Source organism: Lissotriton vulgaris, chromosome 1_2 (genome assembly GCF_964263255.1).
Source record: "Lissotriton vulgaris chromosome 1_2, aLisVul1.2, whole genome shotgun sequence".
Classification (NCBI taxonomy): domain Eukaryota; kingdom Metazoa; phylum Chordata; class Amphibia; order Caudata; family Salamandridae; genus Lissotriton; species Lissotriton vulgaris.
Genome location: NC_141686.1, coordinates 228720819 through 228747400, shown reverse-complemented (window position 1 = coordinate 228747400; position 26582 = coordinate 228720819). Strand labels below are relative to the sequence as shown.

Here is a 26582-nt window from a genome sequence, read left to right as displayed (position 1 = left end):
AGAAAAAGTACTCTAATTCTATGCTCTTTTTGTGGACCCCTGCATGACGAATAAGATATTCCATTACTAAAATTGCAAAAACGTCTTTCATGGAGTTGTGAAATACACATCTGTCTCACATATTATGTGCCATTTGACTAAACTTAAGTCGTACGTAGATTTACCAATGGTATCATGTAGTCTGAGACGGTGAATATCATTTCACCAATTCAATATTCAAAATATAGCCATGGTTATAGTATCAAATGAACTTTATAAAGCTGATCAACAGCTAATAGCTCATTATTTCATTTCAGAACATCTCTGCACCGCATTATAGCAAATTGGCTCTGTGGCGCAATGGATAGCGCATTGGACTTCTAGGTGAATGTAAAAAAGATATTCAAAGGTTGTGGGTTCGAATCCCACCAGAGTCAGTTTTATCCCTGTTATCCTGTTATCCCAAGTACCAATTCATTATTATATTCTCTGTATTTAGTACTAATACCGGCAACCATCTTAACCCCTTGCGTGCTGATGACAGAACGGTTCCGTCATCAGCTACGGGTGAGCTGTGCTGATGACGAAACCGTTCCGTCATGACTCCGCCCGCGAAAGGCGGAGTCAGCACAGGCGGAAAATACGCCCCGCACGCAAGGGGTTAAAAAACGTAGTGATAGTTGGGACACTTCCTAATGTTGATAATGCCATTTTGTGGGGTGCTGCCTCAGAGCCTGGATAGCTCAGTCGGTAGAGCATCAGACTTTTAATCTGAGGGCCCAGGGTTCAAGTCCCTGTTCAGGCGGCTTGGTTAAAGAAAATGTATATCAATTGCATACTCTTTTCAGGATCCAATGAATGGGAATTCCAATTACAGATGGTTCAAAAAAGTCTTGATCGAGTCCTTACATACCCATCTGTGCTCTACTTTCTTTGACAAGGGTTAAGAAGACTTACCCAAACTGTATCATGTAGTTTGACATGTTGATTATCTTTTATCCAATTCAATGTTCAAAATATAAGCTAGTGTCCGATTAATTTGATAAAGTTGGTCAACCACTTATAGGTCATCTTTTTATTTGTGAATCTCTGATCACCTTGTTGAATCAGGTCGGATCTCTGGTGCAATGGATTGCGGCTTGGAGTCCTAGGCGAATGTAGCAAAAGCATTCAAACGCTAAGGGTTCGAACACCAACTGGGTCAATTTTATCCCTCCTCTATTTTATAACTAATTGAAACAGTAACCAGCAATCCTGCTTCTCCATCACCAGAAACATTTACCAAAATGGCAGTGAAAGAAAGTCTACTTAAACAGAGACTGTTTGCTTTGAAAATGTTGCATAGTCTATGCCCAAGAGGAAATTCCCAATGATACTGCTGAAAATGTAATTTAGGAGTTAGTAATAGTATTTGGCCCTTTATTAATTTCACTGTGTCATTTTAAACACGTGATTTCTATGTCATCCGAAAATGAGATAGTACAAATTTCCGGAGTTATAATGGATTACGTGTGCTGCTGAAATTTCAAATGCTTATAATATCAATTCATTATTAAACTCTAGAATATTGATTGCTAATATGTAATTATATAAATATACAAAGTGTAGGTCAGTGTACGTCCACATTTGTTTAGCTGATTTTAAGGTAGAGTATAGCAGAGCCTGGATAGCTCAGTCGGTAGAGCATCAGACTTTTAATCTGAGGGTCCAGGGTTCAAGTCCCTGTTCAGGCGGTTGTTTCCTTTAAAGAAAAAGTACTCTAATTGTATGCTCTTTTTGTGGACCCCTGCATGACGAATAAGATATTCCATTACTAAAATTGCAAAAACGTCTTTCATGGAGTTGTGAAATACACATCTGTCTCACATATTATGTGCCATTTTACTAAACTTAAGTCGTACGTAGATTTACCAATGGTATCATGTAGTCTGAGACGGTGAATATCATTTCACCAATTCAATATTCAAAATATAGCCATGGTTATAGTATCAAATGAACTTTATAAAGCTGATCAACAGCTAATAGCTCATTATTTCATTTCAGATCATCTCTGCACCTCATTATAGCAGATTGGCTCTGTGGCGCAATGGATAGCGCATTGGACTTCTAGGTGAATGTAAAAAAGATATTCAAAGGTTGTGGGTTCGAATCCCACCAGAGTCAGTTTTATCCCTGTTATCCCAAGTACCAATTCATTATTATATTCTCTGTATTTAGTACTAATACCGGCAACCATCTTAACCCCTTGCGTGCTGATGACAGAACGGTTCCGTCATCAGCTACGGGTGAGCTGTGCTGATGACGAAACCGTTCCGTCATGACTCCGCCCGCGCAAGGCGGAGTCAGCACAGGCGGAAAATACACCCCGCACGCAAGGGGTTAAAAAACGTAGTGATAGTTGGGACACTTCCTAATGTTGATAATGCCATTTTGTGGGGTGCTGCCTCAGAGCCTGGATAGCTCAGTCGGTAGAGCATCAGACTTTTAATCTGAGGGCCCAGGGTTCAAGTCCCTGTTCAGGCGGCTTGGTTAAAGAAAATGTATATCAAATGCATACTCTTTTCAGGATCCAATGAATGGGAATTCCAATTACAGATGGTTCAAAAAAGTCTTGATCGAGTCCTTACATACCCATCTGTGCTCTACTTTCTTTGACAAGGGTTAAGAAGACTTACCCAAACTGTATCATGTAGTTTGACATGTTGATTATCTTTTATCCAATTCAATGTTCAAAATGTAAGCTAGTGTCAGATTAATTTGATAAAGTTGGTCAACCACTTATAGGTCATCTTTTTATTTGTGAATCTCTGATCACCTTGTTGAATCAGGTCGGATCTCTGGTGCAATGGATTGCGGCTTGGAGTCCTAGGCGAATGTAGCAAAAGCATTCAAACGCTAAGGGATCGAACACCAACTGGGTCAATTTTATCCCTCCTCTATTTTATAACTAATTGAAACAGTAACCAGCAATCCTGCTTCTCCATCACCAGAAACATTTACCAAAATGGCAGTGAAAGAAAGTCTACTTAAACAGAGACTGTTTGCTTTGAAAATGTTGCATAGTCTATGCCCAAGAGGAAATTCCCAATGATACTGCTGAAAATGTAATTTAGGAGTTAGTAATAGTATTTGGCCCCTTATTAATTTCACTGTGTCATTTTAAACACGTGATTTCTATGTCATCCGAAAATGAGATAGTACAAATTTCCGGAGTTATAATGGATTACGTGTGCTGCTGAAATTTCAAATGCTTATAATATCAATTCATTATTAAACTCTAGAATATTGATTGCTAATATGTAATTATATAAATATACAAAGTGTAGGTCAGTGTACGTCCACATTTGTTTAGCTGATTTTAAGGTAGAGTATAGCAGAGCCTGGATAGCTCAGTCGGTAGAGCATCAGACTTTTAATCTGAGGGTCCAGGGTTCAAGTCCCTGTTCAGGCGGTTGTTTCCTTTAAAGAAAAAGTACTCTAATTGTATGCTCTTTTTGTGGACCCCTGCATGACGAATAAGATATTCCATTACTAAAATTGCAAAAACGTCTTTCATGGAGTTGTGAAATACACATCTGTCTCACATATTATGTGCCATTTGACTAAACTTAAGTCGTACGTAGATTTACCAATGGTATCATGTAGTCTGAGACGGTGAATATCATTTCACCAATTCAATATTCAAAATATAGCCATGGTTATAGTATCAAATGAATTTTATAAAGCTGATCAACAGCTAATAGCTCATTATTTCATTTCAGATCATCTCTGCACCTCATTATAGCAGATTGGCTCTGTGGCGCAATGGATAGCGCATTGGACTTCTAGGTGAATGTAAAAAAGATATTCAAAGGTTGTGGGTTCGAATCCCACCAGAGTCAGTTTTATCCCTGTTATCCTGTTATCCCAAGTACCAATTCATTATTATATTCTCTGTATTTAGTACTAATACCGGCAACCATCTTAACCCCTTGCGTGCTGATGACAGAACGGTTCCGTCATCAGCTACGGGTGAGCTGTGCTGATGACGAAACCGTTCCGTCATGACTCCGCCCGCGCAAGGCGGAGTCAGCACAGGCGGAAAATACGCCCCGCACGCAAGGGGTTAAAAAACGTAGTGATAGTTGGGACACTTCCTAATGTTGATAATGCCATTTTGTGGGGTGCTGCCTCAGAGCCTGGATAGCTCAGTCGGTAGAGCATCAGACTTTTAATCTGAGGGCCCAGGGTTCAAGTCCCTGTTCAGGCGGCTTGGTTAAAGAAAATGTATATCAAATGCATACTCTTTTCAGGATCCAATGAATGGGAATTCCAATTACAGATGGTTCAAAAAAGTCTTGATCGAGTCCTTACATACCCATCTGTGCTCTACTTTCTTTGACAAGGGTTAAGAAGACTTACCCAAACTGTATCATGTAGTTTGACATGTTGATTATCTTTTATCCAATTCAATGTTCAAAATGTAAGCTAGTGTCAGATTAATTTGATAAAGTTGGTCAACCACTTATAGGTCATCTTTTTATTTGTGAATCTCTGATCACCTTGTTGAATCAGGTCGGATCTCTGGTGCAATGGATTGCGGCTTGGAGTCCTAGGCGAATGTAGCAAAAGCATTCAAACGCTAAGGGATCGAACACCAACTGGGTCAATTTTATCCCTCCTCTATTTTATAACTAATTGAAACAGTAACCAGCAATCCTGCTTCTCCATCACCAGAAACATTTACCAAAATGGCAGTGAAAGAAAGTCTACTTAAACAGAGACTGTTTGCTTTGAAAATGTTGCATAGTCTATGCCCAAGAGGAAATTCCCAATGATACTGCTGAAAATGTAATTTAGGAGTTAGTAATAGTATTTGGCCCTTTATTAATTTCACTGTGTCATTTTAAACACGTGATTTCTATGTCATCCGAAAATGAGATAGTACAAATTTCCGGAGTTATAATGGATTACATGTGCTGCTGAAATTTCAAATGCTTATAATATCAATTCATTATTAAACTCTAGAATATTGATTGCTAATATGTAATTATATAAATATACAAAGTGTAGGTCAGTGTACGTCCACATTTGTTTAGCTGATTTTAAGGTAGAGTATAGCAGAGCCTGGATAGCTCAGTCGGTAGAGCATCAGACTTTTAATCTGAGGGTCCAGGGTTCAAGTCCCTGTTCAGGCGGTTTTTTCCTTTAAAGAAAAAGTACTCTAATTGTATGCTCTTTTTGTGGACCCCTGCATGACGAATAAGATATTCCATTACTAAAATTGCAAAAACGTCTTTCATGGAGTTGTGAAATACACATCTGTCTCACATATTATGTGCCATTTGACTAAACTTAAGTCGTACGTAGATTTACCAATGGTATCATGTAGTCTGAGACGGTGAATATCATTTCACCAATTCAATATTCAAAATATAGCCATGGTTATAGTATCAAATGAACTTTATAAAGCTGATCAACAGCTAATAGCTCATTATTTCATTTCAGATCATCTCTGCACCTCATTATAGCAGATTGGCTCTGTGGCGCAATGGATAGCGCATTGGACTTCTAGGTGAATGTAAAAAAGATATTCAAAGGTTGTGGGTTCGAATCCCACCAGAGTCAGTTTTATCCCTGTTATCCTGTTATCCCAAGTACCAATTCATTATTATATTCTCTGTATTTAGTACTAATACCGGCAACCATCTTAACCCCTTGCGTGCTGATGACAGAACGGTTCCGTCATCAGCTACGGGTGAGCTGTGCTGATGACGAAACCGTTCCGTCATGACTCCGCCCGCGCAAGGCGGAGTCAGCACAGGCGGAAAATACGCCCCGCACGCAAGGGGTTAAAAAACGTAGTGATAGTTGGGACACTTCCTAATGTTGATAATGCCATTTTGTGGGGTGCTGCCTCAGAGCCTGGATAGCTCAGTCGGTAGAGCATCAGACTTTTAATCTGAGGGCCCAGGGTTCAAGTCCCTGTTCAGGCGGCTTGGTTAAAGAAAATGTATATCAAATGCATACTCTTTTCAGGATCCAATGAATGGGAATTCCAATTACAGATGGTTCAAAAAAGTCTTGATCGAGTCCTTACATACCCATCTGTGCTCTACTTTCTTTGACAAGGGTTAAGAAGACTTACCCAAACTGTATCATGTAGTTTGACATGTTGATTATCTTTTATCCAATTCAATGTTCAAAATGTAAGCTAGTGTCAGATTAATTTGATAAAGTTGGTCAACCACTTATTGGTCATCTTTTTATTTGTGAATCTCTGATCACCTTGTTGAATCAGGTCGGATCTCTGGTGCAATGGATTGCGGCTTGGAGTCCTAGGCGAATGTAGCAAAAGCATTCAAACGCTAAGGGATCGAACACCAACTGGGTCAATTTTATCCCTCCTCTATTTTATAACTAATTGAAACAGTAACCAGCAATCCTGCTTCTCCATCACCAGAAACATTTACCAAAATGGCAGTGAAAGAAAGTCTACTTAAACAGAGACTGTTTGCTTTGAAAATGTTGCATAGTCTATGCCCAAGAGGAAATTCCCAATGATACTGCTGAAAATGTAATTTAGGAGTTAGTAATAGTATTTGGCCCTTTATTAATTTCACTGTGTCATTTTAAACACGTGATTTCTATGTCATCCGAAAATGAGATAGTACAAATTTCCGGAGTTATAATGGATTACGTGTGCTGCTGAAATTTCAAATGCTTATAATATCAATTCATTATTAAACTCTAGAATATTGATTGCTAATATGTAATTATATAAATATACAAAGTGTAGGTCAGTGTACGTCCACATTTGTTTAGCTGATTTTAAGGTAGAGTATAGCAGAGCCTGGATAGCTCAGTCGGTAGAGCATCAGACTTTTAATCTGAGGGTCCAGGGTTCAAGTCCCTGTTCAGGCGGTTGTTTCCTTTAAAGAAAAAGTACTCTAATTGTATGCTCTTTTTGTGGACCCCTGCATGACGAATAAGATATTCCATTACTAAAATTGCAAAAACGTCTTTCATGGAGTTGTGAAATACACATCTGTCTCACATATTATGTGCCATTTGACTAAACTTAAGTCGTACGTAGATTTACCAATGGTATCATGTAGTCTGAGACGGTGAATATCATTTCACCAATTCAATATTCAAAATATAGCCATGGTTATAGTATCAAATGAACTTTATAAAGCTGATCAACAGCTAATAGCTCATTATTTCATTTCAGATCATCTCTGCACCTCATTATAGCAGATTGGCTCTGTGGCGCAATGGATAGCGCATTGGACTTCTAGGTGAATGTAAAAAAGATATTCAAAGGTTGTGGGTTCGAATCCCACCAGAGTCAGTTTTATCCCTGTTATCCTGTTATCCCAAGTACCAATTCATTATTATATTCTCTGTATTTAGTACTAATACCAGCAACCATCTTAACCCCTTGCGTGCTGATGACAGAACGGTTCCGTCATCAGCTACGGGTGAGCTGTGCTGATGACGAAACCGTTCCGTCATGACTCCGCCCGCGCAAGGCGGAGTCAGCACAGGCGGAAAATACGCCCCGCACGCAAGGGGTTAAAAAACGTAGTGATAGTTGGGACACTTCCTAATGTTGATAATGCCATTTTGTGGGGTGCTGCCTCAGAGCCTGGATAGCTCAGTCGGTAGAGCATCAGACTTTTAATCTGAGGGCCCAGGGTTCAAGTCCCTGTTCAGGCGGCTTGGTTAAAGAAAATGTATATCAAATGCATACTCTTTTCAGGATCCAATGAATGGGAATTCCAATTACAGATGGTTCAAAAAAGTCTTGATCGAGTCCTTACATACCCATCTGTGCTCTACTTTCTTTGACAAGGGTTAAGAAGACTTACCCAAACTGTATCATGTAGTTTGACATGTTGATTATCTTTTATCCAATTCAATGTTCAAAATGTAAGCTAGTGTCAGATTAATTTGATAAAGTTGGTCAACCACTTATAGGTCATCTTTTTATTTGTGAATCTCTGATCACCTTGTTGAATCAGGTCGGATCTCTGGTGCAATGGATTGCGGCTTGGAGTCCTAGGCGAATGTAGCAAAAGCATTCAAACGCTAAGGGATCGAACACCAACTGGGTCAATTTTATCCCTCCTCTATTTTATAACTAATTGAAACAGTAACCAGCAATCCTGCTTCTCCATCACCAGAAACATTTACCAAAATGGCAGTGAAAGAAAGTCTACTTAAACAGAGACTGTTTGCTTTGAAAATGTTGCATAGTCTATGCCCAAAAGGAAATTCCCAATGATACTGCTGAAAATGTAATTTAGGAGTTAGTAATAGTATTTGGCCCTTTATTAATTTCACTGTGTCATTTTAAACACGTGATTTCTATGTCATCCGAAAATGAGATAGTACAAATTTCCGGAGTTATAATGGATTACGTGTGCTGCTGAAATTTCAAATGCTTATAATATCAATTCATTATTAAACTCTAGAATATTGATTGCTAATATGTAATTATATAAATATACAAAGTGTAGGTCAGTGTACGTCCACATTTGTTTAGCTGATTTTAAGGTAGAGTATAGCAGAGCCTGGATAGCTCAGTCGGTAGAGCATCAGACTTTTAATCTGAGGGTCCAGGGTTCAAGTCCCTGTTCAGGCGGTTGTTTCCTTTAAAGAAAAAGTACTCTAATTGTATGCTCTTTTTGTGGACCCCTGCATGACGAATAAGATATTCCATTACTAAAATTGCAAAAACGTCTTTCATGGAGTTGTGAAATACACATCTGTCTCACATATTATGTGCCATTTGACTAAACTTAAGTCGTACGTAGATTTACCAATGGTATCATGTAGTCTGAGACGGTGAATATCATTTCACCAATTCAATATTCAAAATATAGCCATGGTTATAGTATCAAATGAACTTTATAAAGCTGATCAACAGCTAATAGCTCATTATTTCATTTCAGATCATCTCTGCACCTCATTATAGCAGATTGGCTCTGTGGCGCAATGGATAGCGCATTGGACTTCTAGGTGAATGTAAAAAAGATATTCAAAGGTTGTGGGTTCGAATCCCACCAGAGTCAGTTTTATCCCTGTTATCCTGTTATCCCAAGTACCAATTCATTATTATATTCTCTGTATTTAGTACTAATACCGGCAACCATCTTAACCCCTTGCGTGCTGATGACAGAACGGTTCCGTCATCAGCTACGGGTGAGCTGTGCTGATGACGAAACCGTTCCGTCATGACTCCGCCCGCGCAAGGCGGAGTCAGCACAGGCGGAAAATACACCCCGCACGCAAGGGGTTAAAAAACGTAGTGATAGTTGGGACACTTCCTAATGTTGATAATGCCATTTTGTGGGGTGCTGCCTCAGAGCCTGGATAGCTCAGTCGGTAGAGCATCAGACTTTTAATCTGAGGGCCCAGGGTTCAAGTCCCTGTTCAGGCGGCTTGGTTAAAGAAAATGTATATCAAATGCATACTCTTTTCAGGATCCAATGAATGGGAATTCCAATTACAGATGGTTCAAAAAAGTCTTGATCGAGTCCTTACATACCCATCTGTGCTCTACTTTCTTTGACAAGGGTTAAGAAGACTTACCCAAACTGTATCATGTAGTTTGACATGTTGATTATCTTTTATCCAATTCAATGTTCAAAATGTAAGCTAGTGTCAGATTAATTTGATAAAGTTGGTCAACCACTTATAGGTCATCTTTTTATTTGTGAATCTCTGATCACCTTGTTGAATCAGGTCGGATCTCTGGTGCAATGGATTGCGGCTTGGAGTCCTAGGCGAATGTAGCAAAAGCATTCAAACGCTAAGGGATCGAACACCAACTGGGTCAATTTTATCCCTCCTCTATTTTATAACTAATTGAAACAGTAACCAGCAATCCTGGAAAGGGGCGACCACTCGGTCCCCCCGAACGTATGGCGGAGTGCCTCGATCCCCCCGGGAAGCCATTTTGGGGCGGGAAGCGCGTCTCGGCTGGTATGCCCGAAGCGGCGTAGCCGGGGCGCGCTTTTTCCCGCCCTAGAGTGGGCTGGCCTAGACACCGACGTAGCCAGCCCCGCCCCAGGGGCAGGCAGGGGCGGGTTTTCGCCCGCCCTGAAGACGGATAAAAAGAGACGCAAGACCAGAAGACGTCCTCTTGTTCTTGTGCTCCGAAGCTGCACCTCCTCGCTACACGTGAGCTCGGGACGGAACGAAGAGCCAATTTTGACCCACCCACCAGCCCCTGAGGACAGCAAGTTGTTGTGCAATAAAGTGAATTTATATGTTTGTTTTTCCATTTCGTTTACAGGCTGTGAAAGTATCAGTTTGTTGTTGATCATAATAAAGTATGGTGAATATCGTCTAGGTTGTTACGAGTAAAATGATCTGATGTAGTATTGCATTTTAAGCATGTTCTTTCAGTCGTAGCGACCAATGTTTTCATAGGTTTGAGTAAGAATTGTCGTATTTATTTTTTGGTAGGCGGTAAGGTCATGATCGGTGAGCACTAATTGGTAGATCCCTATGAGTGGGCGTCACCCAACACGGATGGGAGCGCTCGGGAGAGGTGGCCATTGGCCCCTCAATGGGGAGGCGGTCCCGTCTAAGGGCGGGTCGCCGGAAGTAAAGGAAAGGCGGTCAAAGCCCCTTCCTTTGTAGGAGGGGTTACAGCCCCCTCCTGGGGAATTTCCCGGGGCCAGTGTCATCTGCGACGGCAGATGCGGTAAGTTGTGTGGGGTGAGGGGAGGTCCACGATACCTTCTAGATACCACACACAAGTCTTCGAACGACCTTTAAATGGCGTCGAGTCTTAAGTGCCCCCGTCAAGTCAAGGGAAATTGTTAGTAGTTGCACTTGAGGTAAGCCTCTGTGCTGTCGCCCCTCCCAAGTGGGAGGGGTAAGTCTGGTTAGGGATCTTGACACCGGTTATGACCTTGCCGTTGGCCCTTAAACGTTAGGATGTACAATTTCAGTGTTTCTAGAGAATGTTTTTGTAGGATGCTAGTTCGGCTAGGAGAACCTCTGTATTAGAGATTATGTTAAGGTTAGCCAAACATCGCAATGTGATAATGAAATTGTACATAACATAAAAACGTTTAATGTTTTAATTTTTTGTTTTAATAAATACGGCCGGGATGGTCACTCCATCCCACATCCAAAAACTTTAAGAACTGTTTCCGGTTTCCCTCCTTTTGGGGAGTGTGTTGAGAGGGGGTGGCGGGTATCTCAGCCATATGCTTCTCCATCACCAGAAACATTTACCAAAATGGCAGTGAAAGAAAGTCTACTTAAACAGAGACTGTTTGCTTTGAAAATGTTGCATAGTCTATGCCCAAGAGGAAATTCCCAATGATACTGCTGAAAATGTAATTTAGGAGTTAGTAATAGTATTTGGCCCCTTATTAATTTCACTGTGTCATTTTAAACACGTGATTTCTATGTCATCCGAAAATGAGATAGTACAAATTTCCGGAGTTATAATGGATTACGTGTGCTGCTGAAATTTCAAATGCTTATAATATCAATTCATTATTAAACTCTAGAATATTGATTGCTAATATGTAATTATATAAATATACAAAGTGTAGGTCAGTGTACGTCCACATTTGTTTAGCTGATTTTAAGGTAGAGTATAGCAGAGCCTGGATAGCTCAGTCGGTAGAGCATCAGACTTTTAATCTGAGGGTCCAGGGTTCAAGTCCCTGTTCAGGCGGTTGTTTCCTTTAAAGAAAAAGTACTCTAATTGTATGCTCTTTTTGTGGACCCCTGCATGACGAATAAGATATTCCATTACTAAAATTGCAAAAACGTCTTTCATGGAGTTGTGAAATACACATCTGTCTCACATATTATGTGCCATTTGACTAAACTTAAGTCGTACGTAGATTTACCAATGGTATCATGTAGTCTGAGACGGTGAATATCATTTCACCAATTCAATATTCAAAATATAGCCATGGTTATAGTATCAAATGAATTTTATAAAGCTGATCAACAGCTAATAGCTCATTATTTCATTTCAGATCATCTCTGCACCTCGTTATAGCAGATTGGCTCTGTGGCGCAATGGATAGCGCATTGGACTTCTAGGTGAATGTAAAAAAGATATTCAAAGGTTGTGGGTTCGAATCCCACCAGAGTCAGTTTTAACCCTGTTATCCTGTTATCCCAAGTACCAATTCATTATTATATTCTCTGTATTTAGTACTAATACCGGCAACCATCTTAACCCCTTGCGTGCTGATGACAGAACGGTTCCGTCATCAGCTACGGGTGAGCTGTGCTGATGACGAAACCGTTCCGTCATGACTCCGCCCGCGCAAGGCGGAGTCAGCACAGGCGGAAAATACGCCCCGCACGCAAGGGGTTAAAAAACGTAGTGATAGTTGGGACACTTCCTAATGTTGATAATGTCATTTTGTGGGGTGCTGCCTCAGAGCCTGGATAGCTCAGTCGGTAGAGCATCAGACTTTTAATCTGAGGGCCCAGGGTTCAAGTCCCTGTTCAGGCGGCTTGGTTAAAGAAAATGTATATCAATTGCATACTCTTTTCAGGACCCAATGAATGGGAATTCCAATTACAGATGGTTCAAAAAAGTCTTGATCGAGTCCTTACATACCCATCTGTGCTCTACTTTCTTTGACAAGGGTTAAGAAGACTTACCCAAACTGTATCATGTAGTTTGACATGTTGATTATCTTTTATCCAATTCAATGTTCAAAATGTAAGCTAGTGTCTGATTAATTTGATAAAGTTGGTCAACAACTTATAGGTCATCTTTTTATTTGTGAATCTCTGATCACCTTGTTGAATCAGGTCGGATCTCTGGTGCAATGGATTGCGGCTTGGAGTCCTAGGCGAATGTAGCAAAAGCATTCAAACGCTAAGGGTTCGAACACCAACTGGGTCAATTTTATCCCTCCTCTATTTTATAACTAATTGAAACAGTAACCAGCAATCCTGCTTCTCCATCACCAGAAACATTTACCAAAATGGCAGTGAAAGAAAGTCTACTTAAACAGAGACTGTTTGCTTTGAAAATGTTGCATAGTCTATGCCCAAGAGGAAATTCCCAATGATACTGCTGAAAATGTAATTTAGGAGTTAGTAATAGTATTTGGCCCTTTATTAATTTCACAGTGTCATTTTAAACACGTGATTTCTATGTCATCCGAAAATGAGATAGTACAAATTTCCGGAGTTATAATGGATTACGTGTGCTGCTGAAATTTCAAATGCTTAAAATATCAATTCATTATTAAACTCTAGAATATTGATTGCTAATATATGTAATTATATAAATATACAAAGTGTAGGTCAATGTACGTCCACATTTGTTTAGCTGATTTTAAGGTAGAGTATAGCAGAGCCTGGATAGCTCAGTCGGTAGAGCATCAGACTTTTAATCTGAGGGTCCAGGGTTCAAGTCCCTGTTCAGGCGGTTGTTTCCTTTAAAGAAAAAGTACTCTAATTCTATGCTCTTTTTGTGGACCCCTGCATGACGAATAAGATATTCCATTACTAAAATTGCAAAAACGTCTTTCATGGAGTTGTGAAATACACATCTGTCTCACATATTATGTGCCATTTGACTAAACTTAAGTCGTACGTAGATTTACCAATGGTATCATGTAGTCTGAGACGGTGAATATCATTTCACCAATTCAATATTCAAAATATAGCCATGGTTATAGTATCAAATGAACTTTATAAAGCTGATCAACAGCTAATAGCTCATTATTTCATTTCAGATCATCTCTGCACCTCATTATAGCAGATTGGCTCTGTGGCGCAATGGATAGCGCATTGGACTTCTAGGTGAATGTAAAAAAGATATTCAAAGGTTGTGGGTTCGAATCCCACCAGAGTCAGTTTTATCCCTGTTATCCTGTTATCCCAAGTACCAATTCATTATTATATTCTCTGTATTTAGTACTAATACCAGCAACCATCTTAACCCCTTGCGTGCTGATGACAGAACGGTTCCGTCATCAGCTACGGGTGAGCTGTGCTGATGACGAAACCGTTCCGTCATGACTCCGCCCGCGCAAGGCGGAGTCAGCACAGGCGGAAAATACGCCCCGCACGCAAGGGGTTAAAAAACGTAGTGATAGTTGGGACACTTCCTAATGTTGATAATGCCATTTTGTGGGGTGCTGCCTCAGAGCCTGGATAGCTCAGTCGGTAGAGCATCAGACTTTTAATCTGAGGGCCCAGGGTTCAAGTCCCTGTTCAGGCGGCTTGGTTAAAGAAAATGTATATCAAATGCATACTCTTTTCAGGATCCAATGAATGGGAATTCCAATTACAGATGGTTCAAAAAAGTCTTGATCGAGTCCTTACATACCCATCTGTGCTCTACTTTCTTTGACAAGGGTTAAGAAGACTTACCCAAACTGTATCATGTAGTTTGACATGTTGATTATCTTTTATCCAATTCAATGTTCAAAATGTAAGCTAGTGTCAGATTAATTTGATAAAGTTGGTCAACCACTTATAGGTCATCTTTTTATTTGTGAATCTCTGATCACCTTGTTGAATCAGGTCGGATCTCTGGTGCAATGGATTGCGGCTTGGAGTCCTAGGCGAATGTAGCAAAAGCATTCAAACGCTAAGGGATCGAACACCAACTGGGTCAATTTTATCCCTCCTCTATTTTATAACTAATTGAAACAGTAACCAGCAATCCTGCTTCTCCATCACCAGAAACATTTACCAAAATGGCAGTGAAAGAAAGTCTACTTAAACAGAGACTGTTTGCTTTGAAAATGTTGCATAGTCTATGCCCAAAAGGAAATTCCCAATGATACTGCTGAAAATGTAATTTAGGAGTTAGTAATAGTATTTGGCCCTTTATTAATTTCACTGTGTCATTTTAAACACGTGATTTCTATGTCATCCGAAAATGAGATAGTACAAATTTCCGGAGTTATAATGGATTACGTGTGCTGCTGAAATTTCAAATGCTTATAATATCAATTCATTATTAAACTCTAGAATATTGATTGCTAATATGTAATTATATAAATATACAAAGTGTAGGTCAGTGTACGTCCACATTTGTTTAGCTGATTTTAAGGTAGAGTATAGCAGAGCCTGGATAGCTCAGTCGGTAGAGCATCAGACTTTTAATCTGAGGGTCCAGGGTTCAAGTCCCTGTTCAGGCGGTTGTTTCCTTTAAAGAAAAAGTACTCTAATTGTATGCTCTTTTTGTGGACCCCTGCATGACGAATAAGATATTCCATTACTAAAATTGCAAAAACGTCTTTCATGGAGTTGTGAAATACACATCTGTCTCACATATTATGTGCCATTTGACTAAACTTAAGTCGTACGTAGATTTACCAATGGTATCATGTAGTCTGAGACGGTGAATATCATTTCACCAATTCAATATTCAAAATATAGCCATGGTTATAGTATCAAATGAACTTTATAAAGCTGATCAACAGCTAATAGCTCATTATTTCATTTCAGATCATCTCTGCACCTCATTATAGCAGATTGGCTCTGTGGCGCAATGGATAGCGCATTGGACTTCTAGGTGAATGTAAAAAAGATATTCAAAGGTTGTGGGTTCGAATCCCACCAGAGTCAGTTTTATCCCTGTTATCCTGTTATCCCAAGTACCAATTCATTATTATATTCTCTGTATTTAGTACTAATACCGGCAACCATCTTAACCCCTTGCGTGCTGATGACAGAACGGTTCCGTCATCAGCTACGGGTGAGCTGTGCTGATGACGAAACCGTTCCGTCATGACTCCGCCCGCGCAAGGCGGAGTCAGCACAGGCGGAAAATACACCCCGCACGCAAGGGGTTAAAAAACGTAGTGATAGTTGGGACACTTCCTAATGTTGATAATGCCATTTTGTGGGGTGCTGCCTCAGAGCCTGGATAGCTCAGTCGGTAGAGCATCAGACTTTTAATCTGAGGGCCCAGGGTTCAAGTCCCTGTTCAGGCGGCTTGGTTAAAGAAAATGTATATCAAATGCATACTCTTTTCAGGATCCAATGAATGGGAATTCCAATTACAGATGGTTCAAAAAAGTCTTGATCGAGTCCTTACATACCCATCTGTGCTCTACTTTCTTTGACAAGGGTTAAGAAGACTTACCCAAACTGTATCATGTAGTTTGACATGTTGATTATCTTTTATCCAATTCAATGTTCAAAATGTAAGCTAGTGTCAGATTAATTTGATAAAGTTGGTCAACCACTTATAGGTCATCTTTTTATTTGTGAATCTCTGATCACCTTGTTGAATCAGGTCGGATCTCTGGTGCAATGGATTGCGGCTTGGAGTCCTAGGCGAATGTAGCAAAAGCATTCAAACGCTAAGGGATCGAACACCAACTGGGTCAATTTTATCCCTCCTCTATTTTATAACTAATTGAAACAGTAACCAGCAATCCTGGAAAGGGGCGACCACTCGGTCCCCCCGAACGTATGGCGGAGTGCCTCGATCCCCCCGGGAAGCCATTTTGGGGCGGGAAGCGCGTCTCGGCTGGTATGCCCGAAGCGGCGTAGCCGGGGCGCGCTTTTTCCCGCCCTAGAGTGGGCTGGCCTAGACACCGACGTAGCCAGCCCCGCCCCAGGGGCAGGCAGGGGCGGGTTTTCGCCCGCCCTGAAGACGGATAAAAAGAGACGCAAGACCAGAAGACGTCCTCTTGTTCTTGTGCTCCGAAGCTGCACCTCCTCGCTACACGTGAGCTCGGGACGGAACGAAGAGCCAATTTTGACCCACCCACCAGCCCCTGAGGACAGCAAGTTGTTGTGCAATAAAGTGAATTTATATGTTTGTTTTTCCATTTCGTTTACAGGCTGTGAAAGTATCAGTTTGTTGTTGATCATAATAAAGTATGGTGAATATCGTCTAGGTTGTTACGAGTAAAATGATCTGATGTAGTATTGCATTTTAAGCATGTTCTTTCAGTCGTAGCGACCAATGTTTTCATAGGTTTGAGTAAGAATTGTCGTATTTATTTTTTGGTAGGCGGTAAGGTCATGATCGGTGAGCACTAATTGGTAGATCCCTATGAGTGGGCGTCACCCAACACGGATGGGAGCGCTCGGGAGAGGTGGCCATTGGCCCCTCAATGGGGAGGCGGTCCCGTCTAAGGGCGGGTCGCCGGAAGTAAAGGAAAGGCGGTCAAAGCCCCTTCCTTTGTAGGAGGGGTTACAGCCCCCTCCTGGGGAATTTCCCGGGGCCAGTGTCATCTGCGACGGCAGATGCGGTAAGTTGTGTGGGGTGAGGGGAGGTCCACGATACCTTCTAGATACCACACACAAGTCTTCGAACGACCTTTAAATGGCGTCGAGTCTTAAGTGCCCCCGTCAAGTCAAGGGAAATTGTTAGTAGTTGCACTTGAGGTAAGCCTCTGTGCTGTCGCCCCTCCCAAGTGGGAGGGGTAAGTCTGGTTAGGGATCTTGACACCGGTTATGACCTTGCCGTTGGCCCTTAAACGTTAGGATGTACAATTTCAGTGTTTCTAGAGAATGTTTTTGTAGGATGCTAGTTCGGCTAGGAGAACCTCTGTATTAGAGATTATGTTAAGGTTAGCCAAACATCGCAATGTGATAATGAAATTGTACATAACATAAAAACGTTTAATGTTTTAATTTTTTGTTTTAATAAATACGGCCGGGATGGTCACTCCATCCCACATCCAAAAACTTTAAGAACTGTTTCCGGTTTCCCTCCTTTTGGGGAGTGTGTTGAGAGGGGGTGGCGGGTATCTCAGCCATATGCTTCTCCATCACCAGAAACATTTACCAAAATGGCAGTGAAAGAAAGTCTACTTAAACAGAGACTGTTTGCTTTGAAAATGTTGCATAGTCTATGCCCAAGAGGAAATTCCCAATGATACTGCTGAAAATGTAATTTAGGAGTTAGTAATAGTATTTGGCCCCTTATTAATTTCACTGTGTCATTTTAAACACGTGATTTCTATGTCATCCGAAAATGAGATAGTACAAATTTCCGGAGTTATAATGGATTACGTGTGCTGCTGAAATTTCAAATGCTTATAATATCAATTCATTATTAAACTCTAGAATATTGATTGCTAATATGTAATTATATAAATATACAAAGTGTAGGTCAGTGTACGTCCACATTTGTTTAGCTGATTTTAAGGTAGAGTATAGCAGAGCCTGGATAGCTCAGTCGGTAGAGCATCAGACTTTTAATCTGAGGGTCCAGGGTTCAAGTCCCTGTTCAGGCGGTTGTTTCCTTTAAAGAAAAAGTACTCTAATTGTATGCTCTTTTTGTGGACCCCTGCATGACGAATAAGATATTCCATTACTAAAATTGCAAAAACGTCTTTCATGGAGTTGTGAAATACACATCTGTCTCACATATTATGTGCCATTTGACTAAACTTAAGTCGTACGTAGATTTACCAATGGTATCATGTAGTCTGAGACGGTGAATATCATTTCACCAATTCAATATTCAAAATATAGCCATGGTTATAGTATCAAATGAATTTTATAAAGCTGATCAACAGCTAATAGCTCATTATTTCATTTCAGATCATCTCTGCACCTCGTTATAGCAGATTGGCTCTGTGGCGCAATGGATAGCGCATTGGACTTCTAGGTGAATGTAAAAAAGATATTCAAAGGTTGTGGGTTCGAATCCCACCAGAGTCAGTTTTAACCCTGTTATCCTGTTATCCCAAGTACCAATTCATTATTATATTCTCTGTATTTAGTACTAATACCGGCAACCATCTTAACCCCTTGCGTGCTGATGACAGAACGGTTCCGTCATCAGCTACGGGTGAGCTGTGCTGATGACGAAACCGTTCCGTCATGACTCCGCCCGCGCAAGGCGGAGTCAGCACAGGCGGAAAATACGCCCCGCACGCAAGGGGTTAAAAAACGTAGTGATAGTTGGGACACTTCCTAATGTTGATAATGTCATTTTGTGGGGTGCTGCCTCAGAGCCTGGATAGCTCAGTCGGTAGAGCATCAGACTTTTAATCTGAGGGCCCAGGGTTCAAGTCCCTGTTCAGGCGGCTTGGTTAAAGAAAATGTATATCAATTGCATACTCTTTTCAGGACCCAATGAATGGGAATTCCAATTACAGATGGTTCAAAAAAGTCTTGATCGAGTCCTTACATACCCATCTGTGCTCTACTTTCTTTGACAAGGGTTAAGAAGACTTACCCAAACTGTATCATGTAGTTTGACATGTTGATTATCTTTTATCCAATTCAATGTTCAAAATGTAAGCTAGTGTCTGATTAATTTGATAAAGTTGGTCAACAACTTATAGGTCATCTTTTTATTTGTGAATCTCTGATCACCTTGTTGAATCAGGTCGGATCTCTGGTGCAATGGATTGCGGCTTGGAGTCCTAGGCGAATGTAGCAAAAGCATTCAAACGCTAAGGGTTCGAACACCAACTGGGTCAATTTTATCCCTCCTCTATTTTATAACTAATTGAAACAGTAACCAGCAATCCTGCTTCTCCATCACCAGAAACATTTACCAAAATGGCAGTGAAAGAAAGTCTACTTAAACAGAGACTGTTTGCTTTGAAAATGTTGCATAGTCTATGCCCAAGAGGAAATTCCCAATGATACTGCTGAAAATGTAATTTAGGAGTTAGTAATAGTATTTGGCCCTTTATTAATTTCACAGTGTCATTTTAAACACGTGATTTCTATGTCATCCGAAAATGAGATAGTACAAATTTCCGGAGTTATAATGGATTACGTGTGCTGCTGAAATTTCAAATGCTTAAAATATCAATTCATTATTAAACTCTAGAATATTGATTGCTAATATATGTAATTATATAAATATACAAAGTGTAGGTCAATGTACGTCCACATTTGTTTAGCTGATTTTAAGGTAGAGTATAGCAGAGCCTGGATAGCTCAGTCGGTAGAGCATCAGACTTTTAATCTGAGGGTCCAGGGTTCAAGTCCCTGTTCAGGCGGTTGTTTCCTTTAAAGAAAAAGTACTCTAATTCTATGCTCTTTTTGTGGACCCCTGCATGACGAATAAGATATTCCATTACTAAAATTGCAAAAACGTCTTTCATGGAGTTGTGAAATACACATCTGTCTCACATATTATGTGCCATTTGACTAAACTTAAGTCGTACGTAGATTTACCAATGGTATCATGTAGTCTGAGACGGTGAATATCATTTCACCAATTCAATATTCAAAATATAGCCATGGTTATAGTATCAAATGAACTTTATAAAGCTGATCAACAGCTAATAGCTCATTATTTCATTTCAGAACATCTCTGCACCGCATTATAGCAAATTGGCTCTGTGGCGCAATGGATAGCGCATTGGACTTCTAGGTGAATGTAAAAAAGATATTCAAAGGTTGTGGGTTCGAATCCCACCAGAGTCAGTTTTATCCCTGTTATCCTGTTATCCCAAGTACCAATTCATTATTATATTCTCTGTATTTAGTACTAATACCGGCAACCATCTTAACCCCTTGCGTGCTGATGACAGAACGGTTCCGTCATCAGCTACGGGTGAGCTGTGCTGATGACGAAACCATTCCGTCATGACTCCGCCCGCGCAAGGCGGAGTCAGCACAGGCGGAAAATACACCCCGCACGCAAGGGGTTAAAAAACGTAGTGATAGTTGGGACACTTCCTAATGTTGATAATGCCATTTTGTGGGGTGCTGCCTCAGAGCCTGGATAGCTCAGTCGGTAGAGCATCAGACTTTTAATCTGAGGGCCCAGGGTTCAAGTCCCTGTTCAGGCGGCTTGGTTAAAGAAAATGTATATCAAATGCATACTCTTTTCAGGATCCAATGAATGGGAATTCCAATTACAGATGGTTCAAAAAAGTCTTGATCGAGTCCTTACATACCCATCTGTGCTCTACTTTCTTTGACAAGGGTTAAGAAGACTTACCCAAACTGTATCATGTAGTTTGACATGTTGATTATCTTTTATCCAATTCAATGTTCAAAATGTAAGCTAGTGTCAGATTAATTTGATAAAGTTGGTCAACCACTTATAGGTCATCTTTTTATTTGTGAATCTCTGATCACCTTGTTGAATCAGGTCGGATCTCTGGTGCAATGGATTGCGGCTTGGAGTCCTAGGCGAATGTAGCAAAAGCATTCAAACGCTAAGGGATCGAACACCAACTGGGTCAATTTTATCCCTCCTCTATTTTATAACTAATTGAAACAGTAACCAGCAATCCTGCTTCTCCATCACCAGAAACATTTACCAAAATGGCAGTGAAAGAAAGTCTACTTAAACAGAGACTGTTTGCTTTGAAAATGTTGCATAGTCTATGCCCAAGAGGAAATTCCCAATGATACTGCTGAAAATGTAATTTAGGAGTTAGTAATAGTATTTGGCCCTTTATTAATTTCACTGTGTCATTTTAAACACGTGATTTCTATGTCATCCGAAAATGAGATAGTACAAATTTCCGGAGTTATAATGGATTACGTGTGCTGCTGAAATTTCAAATGCTTATAATATCAATTCATTATTAAACTCTAGAATATTGATTGCTAATATGTAATTATATAAATATACAAAGTGTAGGTCAGTGTACGTCCACATTTGTTTAGCTGATTTTAAGGTAGAGTATAGCAGAGCCTGGATAGCTCAGTCGGTAGAGCATCAGACTTTTAATCTGAGGGTCCAGGGTTCAAGTCCCTGTTCAGGCGGTTGTTTCCTTTAAAGAAAAAGTACTCTAATTGTATGCTCTTTTTGTGGACCCCTGCATGACGAATAAGATATTCCATTACTAAAATTGCAAAAACGTCTTTCATGGAGTTGTGAAATACACATCTGTCTCACATATTATGTGCCATTTGACTAAACTTAAGTCGTACGTAGATTTACCAATGGTATCATGTAGTCTGAGACGGTGAATATCATTTCACCAATTCAATATTCAAAATATAGCCATGGTTATAGTATCAAATTAACTTTATAAAGCTGATCAACAGCTAATAGCTCATTATTTCATTTCAGATCATCTCTGCACCTCATTATAGCAGATTGGCTCTGTGGCGCAATGGATAGCGCATTGGACTTCTAGGTGAATGTAAAAAAGATATTCAAAGGTTGTGGGTTCGAATCCCACCAGAGTCAGTTTTATCCCTGTTATCCTGTTATCCCAAGTACCAATTCATTATTATATTCTCTGTATTTAGTACTAATACCGGAAACCATCTTAACCCCTTGCGTGCTGATGACAGAACGGTTCCGTCATCAGCTACGGGTGAGCTGTGCTGATGACAAAACCGTTCCGTCATGACTCCGCCCGCGCAAGGCGGAGTCAGCACAGGCGGAAAATACGCCCCGCACGCAAGGGGTTAAAAAACGTAGTTATAGTTGGGACACTTCCTAATGTTGATAATGCCATTTTGTGGGGTGCTGCCTCAGAGCCTGGATAGCTCAGTCGGTAGAGCATCAGACTTTTAATCTGAGGGCCCAGGGTTCAAGTCCCTGTTCAGGCGGCTTGGTTAAAGAAAATGTATATCAAATGCATACTCTTTTCAGGATCCAATGAATGGGAATTCCAATTACAGATGGTTCAAAAAAGTCTTGATCGAGTCCTTACATACCCATCTGTGCTCTACTTTCTTTGACAAGGGTTAAGAAGACTTACCCAAACTGTATCATGTAGTTTGACATGTTGATTATCTTTTATCCAATTCAATGTTCAAAATGTAAGCTAGTGTCAGATTAATTTGATAAAGTTGGTCAACCACTTATAGGTCATCTTTTTATTTGTGAATCTCTGATCACCTTGTTGAATCAGGTCGGATCTCTGGTGCAATGGATTGCGGCTTGGAGTCCTAGGCGAATGTAGCAAAAGCATTCAAACGCTAAGGGATCGAACACCAACTGGGTCAATTTTATCCCTCCTCTATTTTATAACTAATTGAAACAGTAACCAGCAATCCTGGAAAGGGGCGACCACTCGGTCCCCCCGAACGTATGGCGGAGTGCCTCGATCCCCCCGGGAAGCCATTTTGGGGCGGGAAGCGCGTCTCGGCTGGTATGCCCGAAGCGGCGTAGCCGGGGCGCGCTTTTTCCCGCCCTAGAGTGGGCTGGCCTAGACACCGACGTAGCCAGCCCCGCCCCAGGGGCAGGCAGGGGCGGGTTTTCGCCCGCCCTGAAGACGGATAAAAAGAGACGCAAGACCAGAAGACGTCCTCTTGTTCTTGTGCTCCGAAGCTGCACCTCCTCGCTACACGTGAGCTCGGGACGGAACGAAGAGCCAATTTTGACCCACCCACCAGCCCCTGAGGACAGCAAGTTGTTGTGCAATAAAGTGAATTTATATGTTTGTTTTTCCATTTCGTTTACAGGCTGTGAAAGTATCAGTTTGTTGTTGATCATAATAAAGTATGGTGAATATCGTCTAGGTTGTTACGAGTAAAATGATCTGATGTAGTATTGCATTTTAAGCATGTTCTTTCGGTCGTAGCGACCAATGTTTTCATAGGTTTGAGTAAGAATTGTCGTATTTATTTTTTGGTAGGCGGTAAGGTCATGATCGGTGAGCACTAATTGGTAGATCCCTATGAGTGGGCGTCACCCAACACGGATGGGAGCGCTCGGGAGAGGTGGCCATTGGCCCCTCAATGGGGAGGCGGTCCCGTCTAAGGGCGGGTCGCCGGAAGTAAAGGAAAGGCGGTCAAAGCCCCTTCCTTTGTAGGAGGGGTTACAGCCCCCTCCTGGGGAATTTCCCGGGGCCAGTGTCATCTGCGACGGCAGATGCGGTAAGTTGTGTGGGGTGAGGGGAGGTCCACGATACCTTCTAGATACCACACACAAGTCTTCGAACGACCTTTAAATGGCGTCGAGTCTTAAGTGCCCCCGTCAAGTCAAGGGAAATTGTTAGTAGTTGCACTTGAGGTAAGCCTCTGTGCTGTCGCCCCTCCCAAGTGGGAGGGGTAAGTCTGGTTAGGGATCTTGACACCGGTTATGACCTTGCCGTTGGCCCTTAAACGTTAGGATGTACAATTTCAGTGTTTCTAGAGAATGTTTTTGTAGGATGCTAGTTCGGCTAGGAGAACCTCTGTATTAGAGATTATGTTAAGGTTAGCCAAACATCGCAATGTGATAATGAAATTGTACATAACATAAAAACGTTTAATGTTTTAATTTTTTGTTTTAATAAATACGGCCGGGATGGTCACTCCATCCCACATCCAAAAACTTTAAGAACTGTTTCCGGTTTCCCTCCTTTTGGGGAGTGTGTTGAGAGGGGGTGGCGGGTATCTCAGCCATATGCTTCTCCATCACCAGAAACATTTACCAAAATGGCAGTGAAAGAAAGTCTACTTAAACAGAGACTGTTTGCTTTGAAAATGTTGCATAGTCTATGCCCAAGAGGAAATTCCCAATGATACTGCTGAAAATGTAATTTAGGAGTTAGTAATAGTATTTGGCCCCTTATTAATTTCACTGTGTCATTTTAAACACGTGATTTCTATGTCATCCGAAAATGAGATAGTACAAATTTCCGGAGTTATAATGGATTACGTGTGCTGCTGAAATTTCAAATGCTTATAATATCAATTCATTATTAAACTCTAGAATATTGATTGCTAATATGTAATTATATAAATATACAAAGTGTAGGTCAGTGTACGTCCACATTTGTTTAGCTGATTTTAAGGTAGAGTATAGCAGAGCCTGGATAGCTCAGTCGGTAGAGCATCAGACTTTTAATCTGAGGGTCCAGGGTTCAAGTCCCTGTTCAGGCGGTTGTTTCCTTTAAAGAAAAAGTACTCTAATTGTATGCTCTTTTTGTGGACCCCTGCATGACGAATAAGATATTCCATTACTAAAATTGCAAAAACGTCTTTCATGGAGTTGTGAAATACACATCTGTCTCACATATTATGTGCCATTTGACTAAACTTAAGTCGTACGTAGATTTACCAATGGTATCATGTAGTCTGAGACGGTGAATATCATTTCACCAATTCAATATTCAAAATATAGCCATGGTTATAGTATCAAATGAATTTTATAAAGCTGATCAACAGCTAATAGCTCATTATTTCATTTCAGATCATCTCTGCACCTCGTTATAGCAGATTGGCTCTGTGGCGCAATGGATAGCGCATTGGACTTCTAGGTGAATGTAAAAAAGATATTCAAAGGTTGTGGGTTCGAATCCCACCAGAGTCAGTTTTAACCCTGTTATCCTGTTATCCCAAGTACCAATTCATTATTATATTCTCTGTATTTAGTACTAATACCGGCAACCATCTTAACCCCTTGCGTGCTGATGACAGAACGGTTCCGTCATCAGCTACGGGTGAGCTGTGCTGATGACGAAACCGTTCCGTCATGACTCCGCCCGCGCAAGGCGGAGTCAGCACAGGCGGAAAATACGCCCCGCACGCAAGGGGTTAAAAAACGTAGTGATAGTTGGGACACTTCCTAATGTTGATAATGTCATTTTGTGGGGTGCTGCCTCAGAGCCTGGATAGCTCAGTCGGTAGAGCATCAGACTTTTAATCTGAGGGCCCAGGGTTCAAGTCCCTGTTCAGGCGGCTTGGTTAAAGAAAATGTATATCAATTGCATACTCTTTTCAGGACCCAATGAATGGGAATTCCAATTACAGATGGTTCAAAAAAGTCTTGATCGAGTCCTTACATACCCATCTGTGCTCTACTTTCTTTGACAAGGGTTAAGAAGACTTACCCAAACTGTATCATGTAGTTTGACATGTTGATTATCTTTTATCCAATTCAATGTTCAAAATGTAAGCTAGTGTCTGATTAATTTGATAAAGTTGGTCAACAACTTATAGGTCATCTTTTTATTTGTGAATCTCTGATCACCTTGTTGAATCAGGTCGGATCTCTGGTGCAATGGATTGCGGCTTGGAGTCCTAGGCGAATGTAGCAAAAGCATTCAAACGCTAAGGGATCGAACACCAACTGGGTCAATTTTATCCCTCCTCTATTTTATAACTAATTGAAACAGTAACCAGCAATCCTGCTTCTCCATCACCAGAAACATTTACCAAAATGGCAGTGAAAGAAAGTCTACTTAAACAGAGACTGTTTGCTTTGAAAATGTTGCATAGTCTATGCCCAAGAGGAAATTCCCAATGATACTGCTGAAAATGTAATTTAGGAGTTAGTAATAGTATTTGGCCCTTTATTAATTTCACTGTGTCATTTTAAACACGTGATTTCTATGTCATCCGAAAATGAGATAGTACAAATTTCCGGAGTTATAATGGATTACGTGTGCTGCTGAAATTTCAAATGCTTATAATATCAATTCATTATTAAACTCTAGAATATTGATTGCTAATATGTAATTATATAAATATACAAAGTGTAGGTCAGTGTACGTCCACATTTGTTTAGCTGATTTTAAGGTAGAGTATAGCAGAGCCTGGATAGCTCAGTCGGTAGAGCATCAGACTTTTAATCTGAGGGTCCAGGGTTCAAGTCCCTGTTCAGGCGGTTGTTTCCTTTAAAGAAAAAGTACTCTAATTGTATGCTCTTTTTGTGGACCCCTGCATGACGAATAAGATATTCCATTACTAAAATTGCAAAAACGTCTTTCATGGAGTTGTGAAATACACATCTGTCTCACATATTATGTGCCATTTGACTAAACTTA

General features: G+C 40.7%; 39 non-coding genes across 39 annotated transcripts; all 39 read left to right on the top strand.

The window, feature by feature from the left end:
* Nucleotides 1-325: 325 nt before the first annotated feature.
* TRNAR-UCU (transfer RNA arginine (anticodon UCU)) lies at nt 326-416 on the top strand. The gene is given in 2 exon segments: nt 326-362; nt 381-416. It is a non-coding gene; the product is annotated as a tRNA-Arg (tRNA).
* A 295-nt stretch (nt 417-711) lies between these two features.
* Nucleotides 712-784, top strand: TRNAK-UUU (transfer RNA lysine (anticodon UUU)). Its single transcript has one exon. It is a non-coding gene; the product is annotated as a tRNA-Lys (tRNA).
* Nucleotides 785-1639: 855 nt separating this feature from the next.
* TRNAK-UUU (transfer RNA lysine (anticodon UUU)) lies at nt 1640-1712 on the top strand. Its single transcript has one exon. It is a non-coding gene; the product is annotated as a tRNA-Lys (tRNA).
* A 339-nt stretch (nt 1713-2051) lies between these two features.
* Nucleotides 2052-2142, top strand: TRNAR-UCU (transfer RNA arginine (anticodon UCU)). The gene is given in 2 exon segments: nt 2052-2088; nt 2107-2142. It is a non-coding gene; the product is annotated as a tRNA-Arg (tRNA).
* A 287-nt stretch (nt 2143-2429) lies between these two features.
* Nucleotides 2430-2502, top strand: TRNAK-UUU (transfer RNA lysine (anticodon UUU)). Its single transcript has one exon. It is a non-coding gene; the product is annotated as a tRNA-Lys (tRNA).
* Nucleotides 2503-3357: 855 nt separating this feature from the next.
* TRNAK-UUU (transfer RNA lysine (anticodon UUU)) lies at nt 3358-3430 on the top strand. Its single transcript has one exon. It is a non-coding gene; the product is annotated as a tRNA-Lys (tRNA).
* Nucleotides 3431-3769: 339 nt separating this feature from the next.
* Nucleotides 3770-3860, top strand: TRNAR-UCU (transfer RNA arginine (anticodon UCU)). The gene is given in 2 exon segments: nt 3770-3806; nt 3825-3860. It is a non-coding gene; the product is annotated as a tRNA-Arg (tRNA).
* A 295-nt stretch (nt 3861-4155) lies between these two features.
* On the top strand, nt 4156-4228 carry TRNAK-UUU (transfer RNA lysine (anticodon UUU)). Its single transcript has one exon. It is a non-coding gene; the product is annotated as a tRNA-Lys (tRNA).
* An 855-nt stretch (nt 4229-5083) lies between these two features.
* Nucleotides 5084-5156, top strand: TRNAK-UUU (transfer RNA lysine (anticodon UUU)). Its single transcript has one exon. It is a non-coding gene; the product is annotated as a tRNA-Lys (tRNA).
* A 339-nt stretch (nt 5157-5495) lies between these two features.
* On the top strand, nt 5496-5586 carry TRNAR-UCU (transfer RNA arginine (anticodon UCU)). Its single transcript is given in 2 exon segments — nt 5496-5532; nt 5551-5586. It is a non-coding gene; the product is annotated as a tRNA-Arg (tRNA).
* A 295-nt stretch (nt 5587-5881) lies between these two features.
* Nucleotides 5882-5954, top strand: TRNAK-UUU (transfer RNA lysine (anticodon UUU)). Its single transcript has one exon. It is a non-coding gene; the product is annotated as a tRNA-Lys (tRNA).
* An 855-nt stretch (nt 5955-6809) lies between these two features.
* On the top strand, nt 6810-6882 carry TRNAK-UUU (transfer RNA lysine (anticodon UUU)). The gene has a single exon. It is a non-coding gene; the product is annotated as a tRNA-Lys (tRNA).
* A 339-nt stretch (nt 6883-7221) lies between these two features.
* Nucleotides 7222-7312, top strand: TRNAR-UCU (transfer RNA arginine (anticodon UCU)). Its single transcript is given in 2 exon segments — nt 7222-7258; nt 7277-7312. It is a non-coding gene; the product is annotated as a tRNA-Arg (tRNA).
* Nucleotides 7313-7607: 295 nt separating this feature from the next.
* On the top strand, nt 7608-7680 carry TRNAK-UUU (transfer RNA lysine (anticodon UUU)). The gene has a single exon. It is a non-coding gene; the product is annotated as a tRNA-Lys (tRNA).
* Nucleotides 7681-8535: 855 nt separating this feature from the next.
* On the top strand, nt 8536-8608 carry TRNAK-UUU (transfer RNA lysine (anticodon UUU)). The gene has a single exon. It is a non-coding gene; the product is annotated as a tRNA-Lys (tRNA).
* Nucleotides 8609-8947: 339 nt separating this feature from the next.
* On the top strand, nt 8948-9038 carry TRNAR-UCU (transfer RNA arginine (anticodon UCU)). The gene is given in 2 exon segments: nt 8948-8984; nt 9003-9038. It is a non-coding gene; the product is annotated as a tRNA-Arg (tRNA).
* A 295-nt stretch (nt 9039-9333) lies between these two features.
* On the top strand, nt 9334-9406 carry TRNAK-UUU (transfer RNA lysine (anticodon UUU)). The gene has a single exon. It is a non-coding gene; the product is annotated as a tRNA-Lys (tRNA).
* A 2189-nt stretch (nt 9407-11595) lies between these two features.
* On the top strand, nt 11596-11668 carry TRNAK-UUU (transfer RNA lysine (anticodon UUU)). The gene has a single exon. It is a non-coding gene; the product is annotated as a tRNA-Lys (tRNA).
* Nucleotides 11669-12007: 339 nt separating this feature from the next.
* Nucleotides 12008-12098, top strand: TRNAR-UCU (transfer RNA arginine (anticodon UCU)). The gene is given in 2 exon segments: nt 12008-12044; nt 12063-12098. It is a non-coding gene; the product is annotated as a tRNA-Arg (tRNA).
* A 295-nt stretch (nt 12099-12393) lies between these two features.
* Nucleotides 12394-12466, top strand: TRNAK-UUU (transfer RNA lysine (anticodon UUU)). Its single transcript has one exon. It is a non-coding gene; the product is annotated as a tRNA-Lys (tRNA).
* Nucleotides 12467-13323: 857 nt separating this feature from the next.
* TRNAK-UUU (transfer RNA lysine (anticodon UUU)) lies at nt 13324-13396 on the top strand. Its single transcript has one exon. It is a non-coding gene; the product is annotated as a tRNA-Lys (tRNA).
* Nucleotides 13397-13735: 339 nt separating this feature from the next.
* Nucleotides 13736-13826, top strand: TRNAR-UCU (transfer RNA arginine (anticodon UCU)). Its single transcript is given in 2 exon segments — nt 13736-13772; nt 13791-13826. It is a non-coding gene; the product is annotated as a tRNA-Arg (tRNA).
* A 295-nt stretch (nt 13827-14121) lies between these two features.
* TRNAK-UUU (transfer RNA lysine (anticodon UUU)) lies at nt 14122-14194 on the top strand. Its single transcript has one exon. It is a non-coding gene; the product is annotated as a tRNA-Lys (tRNA).
* Nucleotides 14195-15049: 855 nt separating this feature from the next.
* TRNAK-UUU (transfer RNA lysine (anticodon UUU)) lies at nt 15050-15122 on the top strand. The gene has a single exon. It is a non-coding gene; the product is annotated as a tRNA-Lys (tRNA).
* A 339-nt stretch (nt 15123-15461) lies between these two features.
* TRNAR-UCU (transfer RNA arginine (anticodon UCU)) lies at nt 15462-15552 on the top strand. Its single transcript is given in 2 exon segments — nt 15462-15498; nt 15517-15552. It is a non-coding gene; the product is annotated as a tRNA-Arg (tRNA).
* Nucleotides 15553-15847: 295 nt separating this feature from the next.
* On the top strand, nt 15848-15920 carry TRNAK-UUU (transfer RNA lysine (anticodon UUU)). The gene has a single exon. It is a non-coding gene; the product is annotated as a tRNA-Lys (tRNA).
* A 2189-nt stretch (nt 15921-18109) lies between these two features.
* Nucleotides 18110-18182, top strand: TRNAK-UUU (transfer RNA lysine (anticodon UUU)). The gene has a single exon. It is a non-coding gene; the product is annotated as a tRNA-Lys (tRNA).
* Nucleotides 18183-18521: 339 nt separating this feature from the next.
* Nucleotides 18522-18612, top strand: TRNAR-UCU (transfer RNA arginine (anticodon UCU)). The gene is given in 2 exon segments: nt 18522-18558; nt 18577-18612. It is a non-coding gene; the product is annotated as a tRNA-Arg (tRNA).
* A 295-nt stretch (nt 18613-18907) lies between these two features.
* Nucleotides 18908-18980, top strand: TRNAK-UUU (transfer RNA lysine (anticodon UUU)). The gene has a single exon. It is a non-coding gene; the product is annotated as a tRNA-Lys (tRNA).
* An 857-nt stretch (nt 18981-19837) lies between these two features.
* TRNAK-UUU (transfer RNA lysine (anticodon UUU)) lies at nt 19838-19910 on the top strand. Its single transcript has one exon. It is a non-coding gene; the product is annotated as a tRNA-Lys (tRNA).
* A 339-nt stretch (nt 19911-20249) lies between these two features.
* TRNAR-UCU (transfer RNA arginine (anticodon UCU)) lies at nt 20250-20340 on the top strand. The gene is given in 2 exon segments: nt 20250-20286; nt 20305-20340. It is a non-coding gene; the product is annotated as a tRNA-Arg (tRNA).
* A 295-nt stretch (nt 20341-20635) lies between these two features.
* Nucleotides 20636-20708, top strand: TRNAK-UUU (transfer RNA lysine (anticodon UUU)). The gene has a single exon. It is a non-coding gene; the product is annotated as a tRNA-Lys (tRNA).
* Nucleotides 20709-21563: 855 nt separating this feature from the next.
* TRNAK-UUU (transfer RNA lysine (anticodon UUU)) lies at nt 21564-21636 on the top strand. Its single transcript has one exon. It is a non-coding gene; the product is annotated as a tRNA-Lys (tRNA).
* A 339-nt stretch (nt 21637-21975) lies between these two features.
* Nucleotides 21976-22066, top strand: TRNAR-UCU (transfer RNA arginine (anticodon UCU)). The gene is given in 2 exon segments: nt 21976-22012; nt 22031-22066. It is a non-coding gene; the product is annotated as a tRNA-Arg (tRNA).
* Nucleotides 22067-22361: 295 nt separating this feature from the next.
* On the top strand, nt 22362-22434 carry TRNAK-UUU (transfer RNA lysine (anticodon UUU)). Its single transcript has one exon. It is a non-coding gene; the product is annotated as a tRNA-Lys (tRNA).
* Nucleotides 22435-24623: 2189 nt separating this feature from the next.
* On the top strand, nt 24624-24696 carry TRNAK-UUU (transfer RNA lysine (anticodon UUU)). The gene has a single exon. It is a non-coding gene; the product is annotated as a tRNA-Lys (tRNA).
* Nucleotides 24697-25035: 339 nt separating this feature from the next.
* Nucleotides 25036-25126, top strand: TRNAR-UCU (transfer RNA arginine (anticodon UCU)). The gene is given in 2 exon segments: nt 25036-25072; nt 25091-25126. It is a non-coding gene; the product is annotated as a tRNA-Arg (tRNA).
* Nucleotides 25127-25421: 295 nt separating this feature from the next.
* On the top strand, nt 25422-25494 carry TRNAK-UUU (transfer RNA lysine (anticodon UUU)). Its single transcript has one exon. It is a non-coding gene; the product is annotated as a tRNA-Lys (tRNA).
* Nucleotides 25495-26349: 855 nt separating this feature from the next.
* TRNAK-UUU (transfer RNA lysine (anticodon UUU)) lies at nt 26350-26422 on the top strand. The gene has a single exon. It is a non-coding gene; the product is annotated as a tRNA-Lys (tRNA).
* The last annotated feature ends 160 nt before the right edge of the window (nt 26423-26582 follow it).